Source organism: Halichoerus grypus, chromosome X (assembly GCF_964656455.1).
Source record: "Halichoerus grypus chromosome X, mHalGry1.hap1.1, whole genome shotgun sequence".
NCBI lineage: Eukaryota > Metazoa > Chordata > Mammalia > Carnivora > Phocidae > Halichoerus > Halichoerus grypus.
In genome coordinates, this window is record NC_135727.1 from 116,965,496 (window position 1) to 116,987,638 (window position 22,143).

General features: G+C 42.0%; 1 long non-coding RNA gene across 1 annotated transcript in view; it reads left to right on the forward strand.

Annotated features, from left to right (window-relative positions):
• Positions 1 to 20,243, forward strand: part of LOC144380410 (uncharacterized) — a 47,480-nt gene extending 27,237 nt beyond the window's left edge. Inside the window, exon 4 of the long non-coding RNA XR_013444537.1 lies at positions 19,982 to 20,243. This is a non-coding gene — a long non-coding RNA (uncharacterized LOC144380410). The remainder of the gene's footprint in view (positions 1 to 19,981) is intronic.
• Positions 20,244 to 22,143: the final 1,900 nt, after the last annotated feature.

Genomic DNA, 22,143 nt, shown 5'->3' on the forward strand with positions numbered 1-22,143 from the left:
GGTAGGAAAGAAAAACATATGAACTCAACTTGCCTTAACTTACTTCAGTGAAGTTGGCAACTAGCAAGCTATCCATCTTCATCATTTACTAGAATTAATTCAAAGTCCGTCTAGGGTTCAATCCAGAATAGAAACTTGCCAGGGCTTCAAATTGGAAGCCATTTGAAATTAAAACCAGCATGACATATTTTCTTTTCAGAACCACATGACTCAAAATTTAAGAAATTTGAGGAATTCTGGAAAATTCCATGATAGGTTAATGACAATTTACTCCAAGAAGAGAAGTGACTTTCTTAGGGAAACATAAGTTGTTTATATTTGCGGACCTTAAAACTGATCCTTTTGTTCTCTTTCAGTTAGTTTATTAAGGGGGTAGGTAGGGGTGGGAAAATGCTAACGGCTCCCAGGATAGATTTTTGAGTGCTGAGGTCCACCAGTGAACTCCAGAGCCGAGTAACCAACCCTTGAAAATACATTTACATCATGGAAGTAGAAACGCTAAACCCCAGATAGCCTTCATGGGAAGGAATAAACGTAAAGACCAGGATGAAAACGTGGCATCTCTGGGTGAGACACCTTTTCCTTCATTTTCATTTGCCCCTTTGCTTTGACCACAGACCCGTGCAGCCCCTCAGGATTTGGTCTAGAAGGCAGAAGGTAGCTCCAGTTACTTGTACACCCAATTGGAGTGGCCGAGGGACTGACCCAGATCTGGATTAATCCATTTCCGTGAAACCAATGGATATTCATGGAGCACCTACTAAGAGCAGGGAACCGAGTCAAAGGTTATGCTGTTTGTAAATATGTCTGCCCTGGAAGACCTTAGAATCTGGTATGGGAGATTAGACTCAGATAAAGAACTCCAATATTAAGTCAGGAGGATTAAAAGCTTCTCCTGTGCTCCAATTTCCCTTTATACTTCTAATGGTTTAAACGATCCTAACAACAAATATTATAACAGGAACCCATTTGTAGAACACGCTCAGTAGTCTAGACTCTATGAGGTAATTATTATTACTATCTTATTTTAGAGATGTAGAAACTAAGGCATTAGCTCAAGTTCACACAGCCAGTAAGTGGTGGAGCTGAGATTCCAATCCAAGCAATCTGAGTTCAGAGTCCACATTCTTAACAACTGTACTATCTCCCACAGAGCAATTTTTTAATATTAAATTGTTCATGTACCCAGCGGTTTCCCAGTTACTCGGAAAGTTCTATGAGGTAAGAGACTTGTGTGTTTATTCTTGTGTTCTAACACTTGGCACAGAGCCTGGTCCCGGAAGATTCTCAATAAATACTTACTGAACGAATGAATGAATGAACTTGAAGCATAGGTGAGACTCTGTGGCTGTTCAGAGAAGGAAAAAATGACATTTATTCACAGGTATGAAGGAAGGCTGCATGGAAGAAGTAGCATTTAGTCTCTGCCTCAACTGGTCAGTAGGACCCAGGGAGGTGGAGGGACGTGTTTCAGTTCTATGCAGAAAATGCAGACCTTTGGTCACTCGGGGAAGTAACTGGCTGGTTGGAGGGTCTATGGTGTGTGACATAACAAGCCTGCTCACCAGAAGGAATGGATATCCCATTGCCAAGTACCTAGAGCCATGGGTCCATCTGCCTCCAGGGGCCGGGAGACTGCTGGAGACACAGGGAGGCGGCCGACACCCCACACGTGGAGGACCAAGCACTTGCGAGGCCAGGGAGTATGAGGCTGCACAGGCTGGCTGTGCTGGGCCGGGTCCCAGCCTGAAGCCCCACGACTCTGGGCAGAGGCATGCTGGCCCATGGAGAGCGTGCACAGAGGTGGTGGTACTGCCCGGCTTTGAGGGGCTGTTACCGTTGGGAAACACCTGTCGAAGAGAATCTCCTGGGCGGAACTGACCGGGGGGCACCACGCCCAGTGGAACCAACCTAGTGGTGGTGGTGGTGGGTGCCTAGCAGCACAGAAGGGGGTTGGCCGATTGAGAAAAGCCCAGACAGCGTCGAGGCCTGAGGAGGAACTAGGAATAAAATCCAAGCTCTGAGAGACATCACACCCGTTGGGACTGGGTGAACCCCCGAGGGGCCTTACTTGAATTGGTAACTTGGGAAATCAGACTTCAAGGGCACTTCATATCCTTGTAAGGAAGGGAACCTTTCATGGGGCGCCTGTGGAGAATCCAGTCACTCTCCAAGGCTAGCCGGAAAGGACTCCAGGGACTGACAGGTGGATCGTGTAAATGCCATTGACAGATACCAAACAGAATTGTGTCAGGACTCAGGGTCGCCTGGCTGGCTCAGTTGGGAGAGCATTCGACCCTTCATCTCAGGGTCGTGAGTTCGAGCCCCATGTTGGGCGTAGAGATTACTTAAAAAAAAAAAAAAAAGACTTGTTCAGGGATTTACAACTCTGTAAGGTGGATGCGGGGTGGGGGGTGTTATTGGCTCTCCACTTGGTTGTTTACCACTCCCGTGCCAAATGTGGATTGCGTGAACTACTGTGGAGAGCTGACTCTCCGTGTTGAATGGCTGGCCATGTGTAGGAAGCGGCAGGGAACGGAACTGGAAAAGCCCAGGCACAAAACACCGGCTACCTAGCTTTAATTCCCTATTTGATGACATCCCAGCTTGGCAGTGTCAGTAAAGCCAGGCAGGGTAGTTGGAGAGAACTAGAGGCACTTATCCAGAATCTTAAAATCTTCAACTCCACGGTCCCACTCTCTGCTTGCCTCCTCCCTCCGCCACCATCCTCAGCAACGCTTTCAAACGTTCAGGGCCCACTCTGAGTCCTCGACACCAGCGTGTGACACCCCCACACAGCTCCGGGCGCATGGAAGCCCAGCAGAAAGCCCTCTCCTTCACGCTTCCCGCCCGAGTCAGACACATTCTTTCTCTCCCTCCCTCACAGTCTTGCCTCCATTTCTGTCAGGGGATGTCCACCTTCCACCCACCTGGGCAGGGGTACCCCCCCCTTTTCCAGGGCTTTAGTCACCCAATTCTCCTGCATTTTCAGCCCCCACAGCTCCTCTGCCTTTTATTCATCTAGGGTTGAGCACTTTCAACTCAAACTCCCTTTTCCATCCCTCTCTTATCTCACCACAGCCAATTTGTTTCCTTCCCTTTCGTTCCAGTTTCTTAGGATCTTCACTTCTCACCTCCCATTCATTCTTCAAGCCGCTGGGATTTTTCTTCAGCCCCTGGCAAGTCAGTGCAACCACTCACCTTAAGGCAGTGAAGGAGCTCCTTGCCAAATCCGGCTCACACCACAGCGCCGGCCACTGCCTCCTTTTCAGGGCTCTCCTCCCTTGACTTAGGGGATACCACCCTGTCCTCCTGTCCCTCCTGATCGTTGCTTGCTTTTTCTTTGTCTTCCTCATGGGCTTCCGGTGGTGGCCTCCTCTCTCCTTAAATTGCTGTTCCCCAAGGTCCTGCCCTCAGTCTTTCCCTCACTCTCCTCCTCTCACTTCTGCTCCCTTCTCCTCAGCCCCCCACCCCCGACTTCCTCACTCCTCATCTCCACTTTCCTCTTTTCCTCCCTCTCCCTACCCAGTCCTTTCTCCATAGAGGAGTCCATTCCCAAGATTTCAGCTACCACCCGTATTTAAATGGCCCTCTCTTCTGAAATCTATATTCTGCCTGGAACACTCTCCTGAAGTCCAGACCCATGGAGTCAGCCCATCTGGACAGTTCTCCATGGATGTACCCATGCTCAGCATGTCTGAAACTGAACTTACCTTCCACACAATTCTCTCTCTCCTCCTCAATCTCCCTTCTAGTGCCCAGCCAGTACCCCAAGCCAGAAAACCCAGAAACCTGGCACTCTTTCTTGATGACTCCCTCTCTTTCCCCCCTACGTATATTGAGCCACCAATATCTAGAGGGTCTTCCTGTCCCCTCTGTCATTTCGACCCCCCACTCTCCATAGCTTTTTTTCTGGCCTGGACCCCAGCATTGGTCATCTAGCCGGCTGTCAAGGACTCCTTTGGAAATGGACATCTGGTTATATCATTCCCCTGCTTTCTATCTTTATGTGGTTCCAGATGGCCCTCACGATGAAATCCAAACCTCTCACTATGACCTCTGAGGCCTCTGGTCTCTGCCCAACCCTAACAGGCCACACTCCCCTGCTTCCCTCCTCACTCCCCTGCCATTGTTTCTACCTGAAATGCTCTCACTCTTTTTCTTCCTTACTTCCCCTTCTTCAAACTTGATATCCTCTGGGAAGTCTTCTCCAGCCTTTCTCTCCTTCCCCGCCTCCCGCTTAGGCCAGGCACTCCCCATCCTGCCCACAGCTCCCGTGCCCATTTCCAGGGTGATACTCAGCACCCCGCACAGTTTCCTTGTCTGTCCTCTACCATCGGTCTGTGTGTAACTTGACTTTTTGAACTTGTGTACTTGACACATACTCCGTTGTTAGATCCATGCAAGAAAAATCCCGGACACCATGCTTTAGAGGGCCACAGATACCATAAGTACACACCCCCCAAAAAGAAGTACTGAATACTTGGACACCACCGTCACGAGCAATCCAGTGCTCAGCCTGGCACAGCGCACCCTGTGACTGAAAACATTTACTCTCATGACTCACACTGTTCAGGCTCCAGGGAAATGCTTCTGCACACCTCTCACCCTGTGTCCTTAACACAAAAGGCAGCTGTGTCCCATCACTGTAGGGTTTGTGGGTATGCAGCAATCGACCTAGAAAAACAGCTATAGCTTTGGAGTACAGAGAAGATTTCAGTTGTGGAAGTGCTTAGATAAGAGAAAAGACAAGTCAATCCATTTACGTTTCTGCCACATGGAATGAATGTAATAGATCCCTTCATAACGAAGTATCGCGTCCAGTACTCGTCCCAGGCATCCACTTTTTCCCTTCCCTTCTTGTTACAAGGTGGAGTTCCAAAGATACTCATGAATTACTGATTGCACAGAGTGGCTGGCAAACATTTTGCAGTATTAAACAATTCATTAGTTTTAACTTTGTGTGTGTGTGTGTATGGATAGACAGATGAAAAATCTGTGAAGCATGAATGATACAGTCTTTATATTGGCAAGGCTGAATTGCACTTTCTTCATGGAGCACTCCGTGCTTTAGAAAAAGCATTATTTTATTATTAGCCTCAAATCACTTAGTTGCAATAACTTCTAAATAATTCCATTCATGTGTTGGTTTGTTATTAGTACATTGTAATGTGCATGTGGTAAGTGTGCGATGTGTTGATATTAATAAATTCAAGAGTTTTAGAGAATGGAGAAACAATAAAATCTGGTAAGTTTCTTAACGTTGTTTTAAAATATATTCAACATGAATCTTTTTGAATTTGAAAGGAAACAAAGAAACAATTTCAATAATGAACTGCAGCCTGTTACATCTTCTATTAGTGGCAAAAATCACAAAAAGCCTGAAACATTCTTTGATATCATGCAAGAATTACAATTTCAAAGGAGAATAATTTGTAATTCTACAATTAAAAACCAGCTTGATGGGATGCCTGGGTGGCTCAGTCGGTTAAGTGTCTGCCTTCGGCTCAGATCATGACCCCAGGGGCCTGGGATGGAGACCCACATTGGGCTACCTGCTCAGCGGGGGAGCCTACCTCTCCCGCTGCCTGCCGCTCCCCCTGCTTGTGTTCTCTCTCTCTCTGACAAATAAATAAATAAAATGTTTAAAAAAAAAACCAGCTTGACTATTTCAACAAAAAATACAAATGGCTTATTATTTCTAATGACATAAATGTTAGATGCAAATGGACTCAAAATTTGTATCGCTAAAATTTGAAAGTGCCAAACATGTGTTTTTATCAAAATGGCAATCATGTTCTATTCAAACTCATGGTCCAGGGAAAAAGTTCATCATTATCAATGAGGAAAAATTTGAAATAACATCAAGAATTATTCCCTAGGGGTGCCTGGGTGGCTCAGTTGTTAAGCATCTGCCTTCGGCTCAGGTCATGATCCCAGCGCCCTGGGATCGAGTCCCACATCGGGCTCCCTGCTCAGTGGGGAAGCCTGCTTCTCCCGCTCCCACTCCCCCTGCTTGTGGTCCTGCTCTCGCTATCTCTCTGTCAAATAAATAAATAAAATCTTAAAAAAAAAATTATTCCCTAAATAAAGCTTTTGAAATAGTAGAAGTGCCCCCAAAATATTCTATCAAAATGTCAAAAAAGCAAATGAAAAACATTTAGAAAACACAATCAGAATTTTAAACAATGTCACTGTGTAGTTAAAAGTAATCAAGCTTTTTCAGAAAGGAAATTTTTATGAGAACTTCAAGGAAAGAATAATATTGATGTGAGCATATCAATGCAATCAAGACTTCAAGTTCTCCTTATTATAAAACTTATCTAGTAAAATGAGGAAATAATTTTCAAGAAAACATATGAAACAGAGACACAAATTTCAATAATTATCTAAGGTTCTCTATTTTGCATAAAAGTATTTTAATAATATATTTAAATTATGAAATTCAAGTCTGATTAGAGTTTAATGGGTTTTGTTGATATTATAGAACCAAAAGGAGTACTATATTAAACTCTATTGTTGGTGCTTGGGAACAATGATTTAAATGACAAATATTTACCAAAAAACCTTATTGCCTGATAAAAAGAAAGGAGCTTCAGCCAAAATTTTAAGAAATTTTCTGGATATTTTATTTTATTTATTTATTTTTTAAAAGATTTTATTTATTTATTTGACAGAGAGAGAGAGACAACGAGAGAGGGAACACAAGCAGGGGGAGGGTCAGAGGGAGGAGGAGGGTCAGAGGGAGAAGCAGGCTTCCCGCGGAGCAAGGAGCCCGATGCGGGGCTCAATCCCAGGACCCTGAGATCATGACCTGAGCTGAAGGCAGTTGCTTAACCAACTGAGTCACCCAGGCGCCCCAACTTTCTGGATATTTTAATTTGGAAGTAAGTCACTGCATTCAATTATTTTTGGATGATGCAATAAAAATGTAAATCAGGGTAAAATCTGGCCCACTGCCTGATTTTGTATGGCCTGCAAACTATGGAAGAAAAATATTTTGTGACATATGAAAATCACATAAAATTCAAATTCCAGTGTTTGTGAATAAAGTTTTATAGGAACCCAGCCACACCCATTCATTTACATGTTGTCCGGTCCTGCTTTCCTGCTACAAAGCAGAGTTGAATACTTACTACTGACACCCTGTGTCCTGCAAAGCCTAAAATATTTACCATCTAGCCCAATATGGAAAAAGCTTAACAACCTCTGAAGTAGAACATTTAAAATCCTTTCTCCATAAATTTTATAATATACTACCTTACGAAAAGTAATAATTGAAAAGAATTAAATGAAATAGCTGAAAATCTGGGGTGCCTGGCTGGCTTAGTCAGTAGAGTATGCAACTCTTAATATCAGGGTTGTGAGTTTGAGCCCCATGTTGGGTGTAGAGATTACTTAAAAAATAAAACTTGGGGCGCCTGGGTGGTTCAGTCGGTTAAGCATCTGCCTTCGGCTCAGGTCATGGTCCCAGGGTCCTGGGATCGAGTCCTGCATTGGGCTCCCTGCTCCCCGGGAAGCCTGCTTCTCCCTCTCCTATTCCCCCTGCTTGTGCTCTCTCTCTCTCTCTGTGTCAAATAAATAAATAAAATCTTTAAAAATAAATAAAAATAAAAATTAGGGCACCTGGGTGGCTCAGTCCGTTAAGTGTCCAACTCTTGATTTTGGCTCAGGTCATGATCTCAGAGTCATGAGATCGAGCCCCATGTCGTGTTGGCTTCCCGCTTAGCAGGGAGTCGGCTTTGAGATTCTGTCTCTCCCTCTCCCTTTGCCCCTCCCCACTCCGTGTTCCTGTTCTCTCTCTCTTTAAAATAAAAACAAATAAATCTTTAAAAATAAATAATTTTTTTTTAAAGATTTTATTTATTTATTTGACAGAGAGAGACAGCGAGAGAGAGAACACAAGCAGGGGGAGTGGGAGAGGGAGAAGCCGGCTTCCCGCGGAGCAGGGAGCCCGACGCGGGGCTCAATCCCAGGACCCTGAGATCATGACCTGAGCTGAAGGCAGACGCTTAACGACTGAGCCACCCAGACGCCCCTGTCTCTCCTGTCAAATAAATAAATAAAATCTTTTAAAAAAATTAAAATTAATATATAATTTTTTTTTAATCAGCTAAAAATCTGGAAATTGAAGTAATGAAAATGAGAATATTTGGATCTCCTGGAGAAGTCTGTAGGATTAGAAGCTGCAAAAGCAGTTCAGGGCCAATATCTAGCCTTGTACAGTCACTTTCATAGAAATTATTAAGTGGGAGGCGCCTGGGTGGCTCAGTCGTTAAGCGTCTGCCTTCGGCTCAGGTCATGATCCCAGGGTCCTGGGATTGAGCCCCACATCAGGCTCCCTGCTCGGCGGAGAGCCTGCCTCTCCCTGTACCACTCCCCCTGCTTGTGTTCCCTCTCTTGCTCTCTCTCTCTGTCAAATAAATAAATAAAATCTTAAAAAAAAAAAAGAAATTATTAAATGGGATTAATTAAATATTTGGAAAATACAACATTTTATTTATTTTTTTTTAAAGATTTTATTTATTTATTTGAGAGAGAATGAGAGAGAGAAAGCACATGAGAGGGGGGAGGGTCAGAGGGAGAAGCAGACTCCCCGCCGAGCAGGGAGCCCGATGCGGGACTCGATCCAGGGACTCCAGGATCATGACCTGAGCTGAAGGCAGTCGCTTAACCAACTGAGCCACCCAGGCGCCCGAAAATACAACATTTTAAAGAGATTTGGCTTAAGTCAATGGTATTCTTCCTGAGATGTCAATAACTTTTTTCAGCTCTCCAAGAAAGAAATATTTTGATATTAAAGCTAGCAGATTAATATGATGAAGGCAAGGGCGCCTGGGTGGCTCAGTCGGTTAAACGTCTGCCTTCGGCTCAGGTCATGATCTCAGGGTCCTGGGATCGAGCCCCACATCGGGCTCCCTTCTCGGCGGGAAGCCTGCTTCTCCCTCTCCCACTCCGCCTGCTTGTGTTCCCTCTCTCGCTGTCAAATAAATAAATAAAATCTTTAAAAAAAAAAAAAAAAATATGATGAAGGCAAAAAGTCACTAAGTATTTAAAACAAAATAAATCAAAGTATTAAAAAAGGTGGATGATATTATTAGAGATGGAGACTAAGGACATACTCTTTGAAACAAAGCAATGATCAATTCCAAGAAGAAATACTATTCATTTGCCTTAAAAATTATTTAAAAATGGATTTGTTGCTCAATGACAAATATGAGGAAAAAAACCACATAATATTGAAACCTGAAATTAGACCAAATGATGTTTGTGAATCTCTTTGGATTGAAGGAGAACAAAAATTTTTAACAATGAGACAAACAATTTTATATAAAATTACAATAAGTGATTTTCAGGACTTAGTCATGAAAATAAGAAAGATGCTGAATCTACAAAATTCTCAAACAGAATAAGAGCCAGGAAGTCTTCCAATGTCAATGCTGTAGGTTCAGCAGAAGCTGAAAGAAGCATCAGCACCATGAAAAATATGATATTAAGATAAATTATCTATGAATTGAGACGACAAGCTACCTAATGACTATCAAGCTAATGGTGTCGCTGTTAGCAGATTTTGATGTTGCTCCCTGCACCAAATCACCACTCACTTGGAGGCATTATTTGGCAGTAACAGACCATGTGAAACGAAAGACCACATAAAGATTTTCTAAAAATCAGCAAATAACAGAAATTATTAAAACTATTTGATGAATGATTTATTTTTTTAAAAGATTTATTTATTTTAGAGAGAGTGAGAAAGAAAGCACGCGATCGAGGAAGGGGCAGAGGGAGAGAGAATCTTAAGCAGACTCCCCCCTTAGCCCAGAGCCCGACACGGGGCTCAATGTCACCACCCCGAGATCACGATCTGAGCCAAAATCAAGAGTCAGACGCTCAACCGACTGAGCCACTCAGGCGCCCCTTGATGAATGATTTAAAAAGCAGTTTTATAATATACAAACATATAGAGTAAGAGAATAAAAGGATTATATGCATTTAATTTTTGATTAATATAGAGTATGTATCAATATATCGAAATGTGTCTGTCTCCATCTACAGATATCATATGTCTGTATCTGTATGTGGTTAAGTATTTTGACCATTGCCCCTAGGCACAACTCCCATTTCACACTAGTGTTCTGTCCTGGCTTCACCTTTTGGATGGCACACATGGAATTGACTTCCCAGCTCGATCTTGGCTCCGGGCAGGAACTATTCTGGTTCTTCCCCGCAGCTGGTTACACTGCCTCAGACTGCTTGGAGTCACACCCCTTTTAATTCAGCCCAGGCCTCCCGAACCTTCCTTCCCTGGCACAGCCAGTGGGGAGCATTCCCACTTATCTCGCCTCTGTCAATCTCAGCAGGGCCTGGGTGGTTAAAGGAAGCCCGTTCACTCCCTTTCTGCATGTGTCAAAACTTGCTGCCCGGGAAGCGGCCGAACTCTTGGCCAGTATGCTCTTTTCCCAAGGGCCATTTTTATTTCATGTCTTGACTTCAGTTGCAGAAAGAAAAGCTTTATTCCTTTACAGAAGAATTTCAGGTATCAGAGGCAGCTGGGGAAGAATTTTGGGAGCTGAAGAATCTAGAATACTAATGCTTTATGAGTCCTTCTGCAAATCAAAAGAGAAAAAACTTGGACTTTTAACATATTATTTTTCCAGAGGGGGAAAGAAAAGTTCCCCTACCTTCTTTGGTTTCTGCTTTATCACCGAATGGATCATGTAAGTACACAGGCTTAGATGAGATGAAATTACTGTCCAGTACATCACTTGTTATGTTATAAGGTATAAAGTTATGAAGTTTAATAGAAAAAGACAGCTCATGGCGCTCGGGTGGCTCAGTTGATTAAGAATCTGCCTTCAGCTCAGGTCATGATCTCAAGATCCTGGGATCCAGGCCCACATCTGGCTCCCTGCTCAACTGGGAGTCTGCTTCTCCCTTTCTCTCTGCCCCTCCCCCTGCTCATGCTCTCTCGCACGCACTCTCTCCCTATCAAATAAATAGGTAAAATCTTAAGGAAAAAAAAAGAAAGAGACAGCTTAAAAAGACATCTGTGTAAGCCAGCTCTCAGAATCATGTTCAAGAGGTCTTAGATTTCTTCTTTTTTTTTTAATAAGCTCTACCCCAACATGGGGCTCAAACTCACAACCCCAAGATCAAGAGTTGCATGCTGTACCCACTGAGCCAGCCAGGTGCCACAAGAGGTTTTAAATCTTAACATCCATTGATCAACTGGCTGTAACTTGAAACAAGTATGTCTATATCTTCAATAGTGCATACAATAAAAATAGTAGCTAGCATGCATTTGATGTTTCTATGCCAGGCATTGTGTTAAGAATGACACATGCACTGGAGCGCCTGGGTGGCTCAGTTGGTTAAGTGTCTGCCTTCAGCTCAGGTCATGATCCCAGGGTCTGGGGATCGAGCCCTGCATCGGGCTCCCTGCTCAGTGGGGGAGTCTGCTTCTGCCTCTCCCTTTGCCCCTCTCCCTGCTCATGCTCTCTATTTCTCTCTCTCTCTCAAATAAATAAATAAAATCTTTAATAAAAAAGGATTAGGCATGTACTGCCTCATTTAATCTTCAAAACAAATTTAGGAGATGGTACTATTTTTATTCCCATTTACACATTTTACAGCATGCTGGGTATTCTCTACTTGAATCCCCCTTCCTAATCCATTCTTGGTCCATCTGGACCGTGCTCTGTGCCCCAGACTCCCATATCCTTTGGATTCTGTTTGGGTTTGGCCAATGGGAGTCACCACAGGAGATTGGAGGGTAGGAGAAGAGAGAGAGAGGTCGGGGTATTTCTGCCCAGCTCCCACTTCTCCCTCTATCTGGTTATGGCAGCAGCTTCCTCCTTTGACAGCCTCTGTCAGTCATCCCCTCTCCAGACTCCAGCTCTCCCTGGGAGCTGGAAACCCCACTTCTTTCTCCTCTTCTTTCCAGCCCAGGAGTCCTAAGAGCTTCCCATTGCTGCTGGTCTCTGGGTGCCCTGACATCTCTTGCTGGTTCCTTTAACCCTGTTCACACCTATATAAATAGTGTCTTCATGAAATTATCTCCACAGATCCCAGCTCATTGTGCCTTCTATTTCCGGCTGAAACTCTGACTAACACGTTAAATCTGCCCAAGATCCTGGTCTGTTTAATTTCTCTACTTACTACTTTCTAAATGCTATGTTTTCATTTGTTTTGAAATGGCTGTTTGGCTTTCTTTGAAGAGAACTGGTCTTACACATGAAGTTACCTGTTTTTCCGGTGGGCACGGATTCATTTGAACTTTGACTGTGGAAACCATCTTCTGTAGCCTTATATGCATATTTATGGATAGCAATTCTCTTCATGGGATTATGACTTCTTATTCACAAATGTGTAATTAAAAAGTCTCAAGGTCTGGTGTTCAGTGTGACACAAGCACACATTATAGTAACTGGTAAGCAATTTTTATCCCTTTAAACCAAGGGGGCATTTCTGGAAAATGTGGGGCATCTCTGGAAAATGTGATTAGGCAAGTTTCAGCAAGATGCTGGTCATGGCTTTAGCATGGTCTGTGTGGAGAAGAACTTTCTTTATTGGCAGCTCAAAGGGTTCAACAGCTCAATCGCATTCTTAGGAAAACTTGAATATTTATGATATAATTTCATATCATATATGGATAAATGTTCTTTTTTTTTTAATTTTATTTTTTTAAGTAATCTCTACTCTCAACATGGGGCTTGAACTCCCGACCCAGAGATTGAGAGTCACATGCTATAAGGACTGAGGCCAGCCAGGTGCCCCAGTCTTGGGGTAAATGTTCTTGGGTTTAGGCAAATTAATATGCTTTTAAAGTAAGAGCAGAGATTGGAAATAGACACTTGAGTTGCAGCTTCACACTGGCTCCCATCTCTTAGAGGTTAAGTAGGAAAATATATTTAAAAGCTTGTCCTGGAATCTGTCTATATCCTTAGGCATAACTCAGTATCAGATAATGTGTAAGACAACCGCACATAATAGATTTTAAATATCACAGAAACGTAATCCAATTTTCCTTTTCCCAACCCTCATGATTCACATTTTCTTAGCCACTGGAATTCTTACGTATAGTTTCCAAGTTGATAGGGTTGCCTTTTTTTTAATGGTAGTGTGACTAAGCAGAGATAGTTTCTGGGTAGAGCTTTGTTGCCCCAGGCACCAGCTCACCACCTGGACATGCTGGGCCCTGGGCATGCATAGATGAAGATAATTGTGACTTTATCAAAGCCCAGTTCTAGATTCTGATTTCCTCAGCACAAGCCCAGGAAACAAGCAGAAAACACAGGTTGCAACAATGCACAAGTCTGCGTTGCATTTTTAGAAAGGTATGGGATTTTTATCAGAACCAATCACCTTGGTAATTAAACATTTATATACTTATTTTAAAGTATTCTTTTTCTGCACTTAATCATTTAACTAAATGATTGCATAAGAAAGTAGCACTTTAAATGTTATCTTATAGGTCAAATAACATTGCAGAGTTCCTAAGGTAGAAAATAATTACAAAACACAGCTGCTAATTTTATAGATATTAGACTGCATTCGAAAGGGGAGCTCAAAGTCCCAAAGAAGATCTAAGACCTCAAAATCCTATCTGCTGATTTCTGCCTGAAACTTTGGGATAGAGTCTCCATTTAGGTTAAACTCGAATTGCCTGTTGAATTGCAAATACCATCACGGGAAGGTAGTAGTTTATATTAGATTTGGCTGCAAGTAACAGAAAACCCAAAATAGCAGTGCTCAAACACAGGAGTTTATTTTTCCCTTGTATATAATACATTTTGAAGTAGGTAGTTCATTTTTTAAATTATTTTTTTAAAGATTTTTTTTTATTTATTCATTTGAGAGAGAGAGAGAGAGCACGAGCAGGGGGGAGGGTCAGAGGGAGAGGGAGAAGCCGACTACCTGCGGAGCAGGGAGCCTGACATGGCGCCTGATCCCAGGACCCCAGGATCATGACCTGAGCCGAAGGTAGACGCTTAACCAATTAACCGACTGAGCCACCCAGGTGCCCTGAAGTAGGTAGTTTAATGTTGGGAAGGAAGTCCCATGGTCATCAAGAACCCAAGCTCCTTGGGTGCCTGGGTGGCTCAGTTGATTAAGCATCTGCCTTCGGCTCAGGTCATGATCCCAGGGTCCTGGGATTGAGTCCTGCCTCGGGCTCCCTGCTCAGCGGGGAGTCTGCTTCTCCCTCTGCCTGCCACTCCCCCTGCTTGTGCGCTTTAAATAAATTAATTAATTTTAAAAATCTTAAAAAAAAAGATATAGGGGCGCCTGGGTAGCTCAGTCAGCTAAAGCGTCTGCCTTCAGCCCAAGTCATGATCCCAGGGTCTTGGGATCCAGCCCCACATTGGGCTCCCTGCTCAGCTGGGAGCCTGCTTCTCCCTCTCCCTCTGCTGCTCCCCCTGCTTGTGCTCTATCTCTGGCTCTCTCTCAAATAAATAAATAAATCTTTTTTTTTAAAGATTTTATTTATTTTTATTTATTTATTTGACACAGAGAGAGAAACAGCTAGAGAGGGAACACAAGCAGGGGGAGTGGGAGAGGGAGAAGCAGGCTTCCCGCCGAGCAGGGAGCCTGATGCGGGGCTCGATCCCAGGACCCTGGGATCATGACCTGAGCCGAAGGCAGACGCTTAACGACTGAGCCACCCAGGCGCCCCTAAATAAATCTTTAAAAAATAAAAAAAGATATAATTCACAAAACATACAATTCACCCATTAAAGTGTAAAATTCATTGTTTTTATATATTCACAGAATTGTGCAACTGTTCACCATAATAAATTTTAGAACATTTCATCACCCTAAAAAGAAAGCCTATACCCACTAGCAATTAGTTCCCATTTTCCCTCCCTGCTTCTCTCAGCCCGAGGCAACCACTAATCTACTTTCTGTCTCTATAGATTTGCCTATGCTGGACATTTTGGATAAATGAAATCACACAATATACAATATGTAGCCTTTCATGACTGACTTTTTTCACTTAGCATCATGTTTTGAGGGATCATCCATGTTGTAGCATGTCCTAGTACCCTGTTCCTTTTCGTGGCCAAATAATACTTTATTGTACGGATATGTCATATTTTGGTTATCCACTCATCAGTTGATGGACATCTGGGCTCTTTCCACTTTTGGGCTATTATTAATAATACTGCTATAAACATTCATGTGCAAGTTGTTGTGTGGATATATGTTTTCATTTCTCGTGGATACGTACCAAAGAGTAAAATTGCTGGATCATATGATAAGTCTATGTGAAACTTGTTGAGAAACTGCCGCAACCATTTTCCAAAACAGCCGCGCCCTTTTCCATTCCCACCAGTGGTGTATCAGTTTTCCAGTTTCTCGATATTCTACCCACAATTATTATTAGCTCTCCTTTTAATTGTAGCCATCCTAAGTGAGTGTGAAATGCTATTTCATTGGGGTTTCAATTTGCATTTCCTTGATGACTAAGGATGATGGGTAAATTTTTATGTGCTTATTGGCCATTTGTGTATCCTTGGAGAGATATCTATTCAGATCTTTTGCCCATTTTTTAATTGGGTTATCTTTTTATTATTGAGTTGTAAGAGTTTTTTATATTTTCTAGATACAAGTCCCTTGTCAGATATATGATTTGCAAATTAAGGGGAGCAGGATTTACCACCCCAGAATATGCCTCTTTGACATATTGATTATTTGGGGCTGATTATTTTTTTTTTTTTTAAGATTTTATTTATTTATTTGACACGGAGAGAGAGATAGTGAGAGAGAGAGAGATCACAAGCAAGGGGAGCGGCAGGCAGAGGGAGGGAGAAGCAGGCTCCCCGCAGAGCAAGGAGCCCGATGCGGGGCTCAATCCCAGGACCCTGGGATCATGACCTGAGCTGAAGGCAGCGGCTTAACCAACTGAGCCACCCAGGCGCCCCTGGGGCTGATTATTTTTGAGAGGCTGCAGACCCAGGAGAATCTCTGGAATCAGAGTGGAAATTGCCTTTTTTTTTTTTTTTTAAGATTTGATTTATTTATTTGACAGAAAGAGAGAAAGAGCACAAGCAGGGGGAGCGGCAGGCAGAGGGAGAGAGAAGCAGGCTCCCTGCTGAGCAGAGAGCCCAATGCGGGACTCGATCCCAGGACCCTGGAGTCATGACCTGAGTGGGAGGCAGACACTTGACTGACTGAGCCACCCAGGCGCCCCAGAAGTTGCCTATAAGAAACATTTATATGTATAAGGGAAATCTCCGTCTGTAAGGGTGTTTCTCTCTCTGTACCAGGAAGAGAAAGATGACTAAATCTCTAGAAACTCTTATCAGTGGAGAAGGTAAGGACTTGGGTCTGCATAACAACCTTACCCTTGTTTACTGTGCTTTTCCTGGTCACCTCCCATTATCAGGTCTTCCCACCGACACCGCCCCAACCAACAGCTTTTGTCTTTAGCTTAAGATGTTATTTATTTTAAGGTGATTGCATAGGCCATTTCTGGGAGTTACTCAGTTGTCCTGGGTCTCTCCCATGTATACAGGAGGTATAAATGTTATTAAATGTCTGTTTTTCTGCTGTTAATCTATCTTTTATTACAGAGGGGTCTCAGCCAGGAATCTAGAAGGGTAGAGGAAAAATCATTTTTCTTCCCCTACGCAAATATTTTCTTTTGCTCTGTAAGTTGTCTTTTTATTTTCTTGATAAACTTTTCAATTTTGATAAAGTATAATTTATCGATTTTTTCTTTTTTTTTAAGATCTTATTTATTTATTTGACAGAGAGAGAGGGAACACAAGCAGGGGGAGTGGGAGAGGGAGAAGCAGGCTCCCCGCTGAGCAGGGAGCCTGATGCAGGACTGGATCTCAGGACCCTGGGATCATGACCTGAGCTGAAGGTAGAGGCTTAACTGACTGAGCCACCCGGATGCTCCTCAATTTTTTCTTTCGTTGTTTGTGCTTTTAGTATCATATCTAAGAACCATTGCCTAATCCAAGATCAGAAAGATTTAGGCCTATGTTTTCTTCTAGAGTTTTACAGTTTTTGCTCTTATGTCTTTGATCCATTTTCAGCTAATGTTTGTTTATGCTCTAGAGTAGGGATACAACTTAATTCTTTTGCATGTGGGTATCTAGCAGTCCTGGTACCATTGATTGAAAAGACTATTCTTGCCCTGTTCAATTATTTTGGCACATTTGTTGAAAATCAATTGCGTGTAAATGCGAGAATTTATTTCTAGACTCTTATTCATTCTATTGCATGAATCTATCCATCTGTCGTTATGCCAGCACCACACTAATGTAGTGATTGATTAATGTAGCTTTGTAGTAAGTTTTGAAATTGGTAAGTTTGAGTGTAAATTTTTTATTCTTTTGTTTGTTACTCTTTTTCAGGATCGTTTTATCTATTCTGAGTCCCTTTCATGTCCATAAGAATTTTAGGAACTGCTTGTCAATTTCTGTAAAAAAGCCAGCTGAGATTTTGATTGAGTGCATTGAATCTGTCAATCAATTTGGGAACTATTGCCGTCATAACAATATTAGTTCTTCTGAACAAGGATATCTATCCATTTATTTGGGTCTTTAATTTATTTCAACAATGTTTTGTATTGTAGAATATAAATTTTGAATTTCTTTAATTTTATTCCCGAGTGTTTTATTCTATTTGATGCTATTGTAAATGAAATTGCTCTTTAAATTTCATTTCCTGATTGTTCATTGTAAGTGTATAGCAGTGCAACTGATTTTTATATATTGATTTTGTATCGTGAAACCTTTTTAAAATTTTTATTTTATTTGTTTTTTAAGGCAAAGTTCTTCTTTTAAAAGATTTATTTATTTATTTGAGAGAGAGAGAGAGCACTGGAGCAGGGGGAGGAGCAGAGGGAGTGAGAGAGAGAGAGAATCTCAAGCAGACTCCCCGCTGACCATGGAACCGATGTGGGGTTGATCCCCTGACCATGAGATCATGACCTGAGCCGAAATCAATAGTTGGATGATTAACTGACTGAGCCACCCAGGCGCCCCCACCTTTTTTTTTTTTTTTTTTAAGATTTTTAAAAATTTTTGTATTTCTTTCTTGTTTGTTATTGTTCTTTGGTATGTTTTTAAGTAAACTCTACCCCAGATGCGGGGCTTCAAACTCATGATCCTGAAATCGAGAGTTCATGCTGTACTGACTGAGCCACCAGGTGCTCCGTATCCTAAAATCTTTTTAACTAGTTTACTAGTTCTAGTGGATTTTAGAGGATTATTTGGGATTTTCTATATATAAAGTCATGTTATCTGTAACTAGAGATGGTTTTAATTCTTCTTTCCTGGTCTGGCTGCCTTTTATTTTTATTTATATTTATTTATTTATTTTTGCCTAATTTCCGTGGCTAGAACCTCCAATGCAATGTTGAATTGAAGCATTGAGAGCAGACATCCTTGTCTTATTCCTGAATTTAGGGGAGGCTATTAACTATAATGCTAACTGTGGGTTTTTCACAGATGCTCTTTATCAGGTTGAGAAAATTCCCTTATATTCCTAGTTTGTTGACTGCTTTTATCATGAAGAGGTGTTGAATGATTTTAATGATTTTTCTGCCTCTATTGAGATGATTATGTGGTTGTTTGTCCTTATTTTATTAATACACTGTATTAGAGTAATTAAGTTTTTTAAAAGATTTTATTTATTTATTTGACAGAGGGAGAGAGAGCACAAGCAGGGGGAGTGGCGGGCAGAGGGAGAGGGAGAAGCAGGCTCCCCACTGAGCAAGGAGCTCAACTAGGGGCTCGATCGCAGGACCCTGGGAACGGGGCCTGAGCCAAAGGCAGATGCTTAACCGACTGAGCCACCCAGGAGCCCCAGAGTAATTAATTTTTGCATGTTCAACCAACCTGCATTCCTGGGTTAAATTGCTCTTGCTTATGGTGTATAATGCTTTTTATATGTAGCTGGATTTGTATTTTTTGATTTTTGCATTTGTATTTATGACATATATTGGTCTGTAGTTTTTTTTTTCCCTCATGATATTTTAGCCTAATTTTGTTATCAGGGTAATTCTGGCTTCATATAATGAATTGGGAATTTTTTGGAAGAGTGTGTGAAGAATTGATATCAGTTCCTCTCTAAGTTCTTGGTAGAGGACATCTGGGTGGCTCAGTCGGTTAAGCGTCTGCCTTTGGCTCAGGTCATGATCCCAGAGTCCTGGGACTGAGCCCCATGTTGGGCTCTCTGCTCAGCAGGGTGTCTGCTTCTCCTTCTCCCTCTGCCTGCCGCTCCCCCTGCTTGTGTTCCTGCTCTCTCTCTCTCTCTCTCTGACAAATAAATAAATAAAATCTTAAAAAAAAATTTTTTTTGGTAGAATTCACCAGTGAAACCATCTGGTTCTGGGTTTTTCTTTATGGGTAGGGTTTTTGTGTTTTGTTTTTTGTTTTGTTTTGTTTTACTTATTTAGCCTCTTGTTATGGGTCTGCTCACATTTTCTATTTCTTCTTCTTTATTTTTATTTTTAAAGATTTTATTTATTTATTTGATGAGAGAGAGAGAGCACAAGCAGGGGGAGCATCAGGCAGAGGTAGAAGCAGGCTCCCCGCTGAGCAGGGAGCCCAATGCGGGACTCGATCACAGAACCCTGAGATCATGACGTGAGCCGAAGGCAGATGCTTAACCGATCGAGACACACAGGCGCCCCACTTCTTTTTTTTTTTTAAATTAAATGTAATTGACATCTACTTCTTGAGTCAGTTTAAGTAGTTTGTGTCTTTCTACAAATTTGTCCATTTTACTTAAGTTATCTAATTTGTTCTTATACAATTGTGAGTAGTATTCCTCTTTAATCCTGTTTATTTAAAGTTAGTATAATGTCCCCTCTTTTATTTCTGATTTTAGTAATTTGAGTCTCTTTTTTTCTTGGTCAATTTTTGTTGATCTTGTCAAAGAACAAACTTTTATTTTCTCTATTGTTCTTCTATTTTATTAATTCATGCTCTAATATTTGTTATTTCAATGTTTTCTTTTATAGATGAAAAAACTGTGACTCTGAGAGGCAAGAGCTCTGCCCTAAGAAATGAACTCACGGGGCACCTGGGTGACTCAGTCAGTTGGGCATCTGCCTTCAGCTCAGGTCATGATCCCAGGGTCTTATGATCGAGCCCTGCATCGGGCTCCCTGCTCAGCAGGAAGCCTGCTTCTCCCTCTCCCTCTGCCACTCCTCCTGCTTGTGCTCTCTCGATCTCCCTCTCTCTGTCAAATAAATAAATAAAATCTTTTTTTAAAAAAAGAAATTAACTCACATACATTTCATCCTTCCTTTTAAATGTAAGTCTTTTTTTTTTTTTTTTAAGATTTTATTTATTGGGGCGCCTGGGTGGCTCAGCTGTTAAGCATCTGCCTTCGGCTCAGGTCATGATCTCAGGGTCCTGGGATCGAGCCCCACATCGGGCTCCCTGCTTGGTGGGAAGCCTGCTTCTCCCTCTCCCACTCCCCCTGCTTGTGTTCCCTCTCTTGCTGTGTCTCTCTCTCTGTCAAATAAATAAATAAAATCTTAAAAAAAAAAAAAAGATTTTATTTATTTATTTGACAGAGAGAGACTCCAGAGAGAGGGAACACAAGCAGGGGGAGTGGGAGAGGGAGAAGCAGGCTTCCCACTGAGCAGGGAGCCCAACACGGGGCTCGATCCCAGGACCCTGGGATCATGACCTGAGCCGAAGGCAGATGCCCAACAAGTGAGCCACCCAGGCGCCCCTTAAATGTAAGCCTTAAGCTTTGGAAGAATAAAATGAATCAAGTATCAAGGCTCAAGATGCACCATTTAGGGTTTTCATATGACGCTGTCCACCATAGTTAATTAACCTTGTGTGAATGGGTGTGTTAGAGAGTGGCTAGCTGGTCACTAAAGCTAGATAGATCCTCTCCCTCCTGGGCACCTAGGTAGAATACATTTCCCAGCCTCCCTGCAGTTAGTTGGCTATAAAACTCTAGCCTAGCCAGTAACATGCAAGCAAAAAGAAAAGTGCACCATTCAGACCTGTCCCAGAAATACCCATCTCCTCTCTCCCTTCCTACCATCTGCTGGTTGGATGTTGCCCTCAGGGCATTCTTGAAAGCCCCAGATTGAAAATGGTAGAGTCTTTCTTACTGTCTGTGTCTACCTTATTTATCCACACTCAAGAGACGTGTAACCAAGTTCCTTGGAGATTTTCGTTATAAAGAAAGAATTGAAACTTTCTAGAATTCAATCTCGGGATGACTCTAAACCCTGTAGATGCAAAGTCCTCACACTTGAGTCTGCTGTAGCTACTGTAGCCTGAATCTTTAGAATTTGCCTGGTGATCTAGGAGGTATAAAGGGCTGCCATATATTATCTCATTTAATTCTGAAAGCAGTCTTAGAATGTAATGTCAGTGAAAATGGCAAATGTGTATATCCTGGTCACCTTCTTATCCCCAGGATCTCCCACAGTATCTGGCGCATTAGGTACTCAATAAATACTTGCTGAATGAATGGGAGGCAAACTTGAGTAGGTTGAGGGCATGGGAAGAGAGGTTTACAAGAACCCATCAGCAGTTTAAAACCACAGTTCTTCTGTCTAAAGCAATACTGAATGTAAAACATTAGTGTCTGGCACATGGTAGGCATGCAATAATATAAATTATTTATGTACATATAATATGTATGCGCTACATATATCATATATTCCATATTATATATAATCATATTAAATAGTTTAATATAGCATAATTTTACTAATTTATTTACATAAATATATATGTTTCTCATCATAATTGGCATTAGAATAACTTTAGAACTTGACTGTATAGCTAGACAAATATACAGAATCCAATAAGAGGCATTTAAGTGTTTCAGCCTTCTGAGCTAGGATAACATTTTGTAAATAGAGGGAAGCTGTAAATAGATTAGGTAAATCCAATCAGATGGTATAGCAATCTGGATTGAAGGGCCTCAGATTTCCTATGCCTTATCAGATGAAAAAGGTAAAAGCAGTTACGAAAGTAAATAAGCTGTGACTTGAATTTACTCAGGGGATTCTGAGAGCGAAACTAACCACATTTATGGGATCTGAACTTGGGGTTGCCCATTGAGATAGCCACTATGAAAAACTATGTAGCAGGGGGCACTGTAAGGCAGTTTGGGTTGTAGGAAAGATCTCTCTGAATGTCTGTA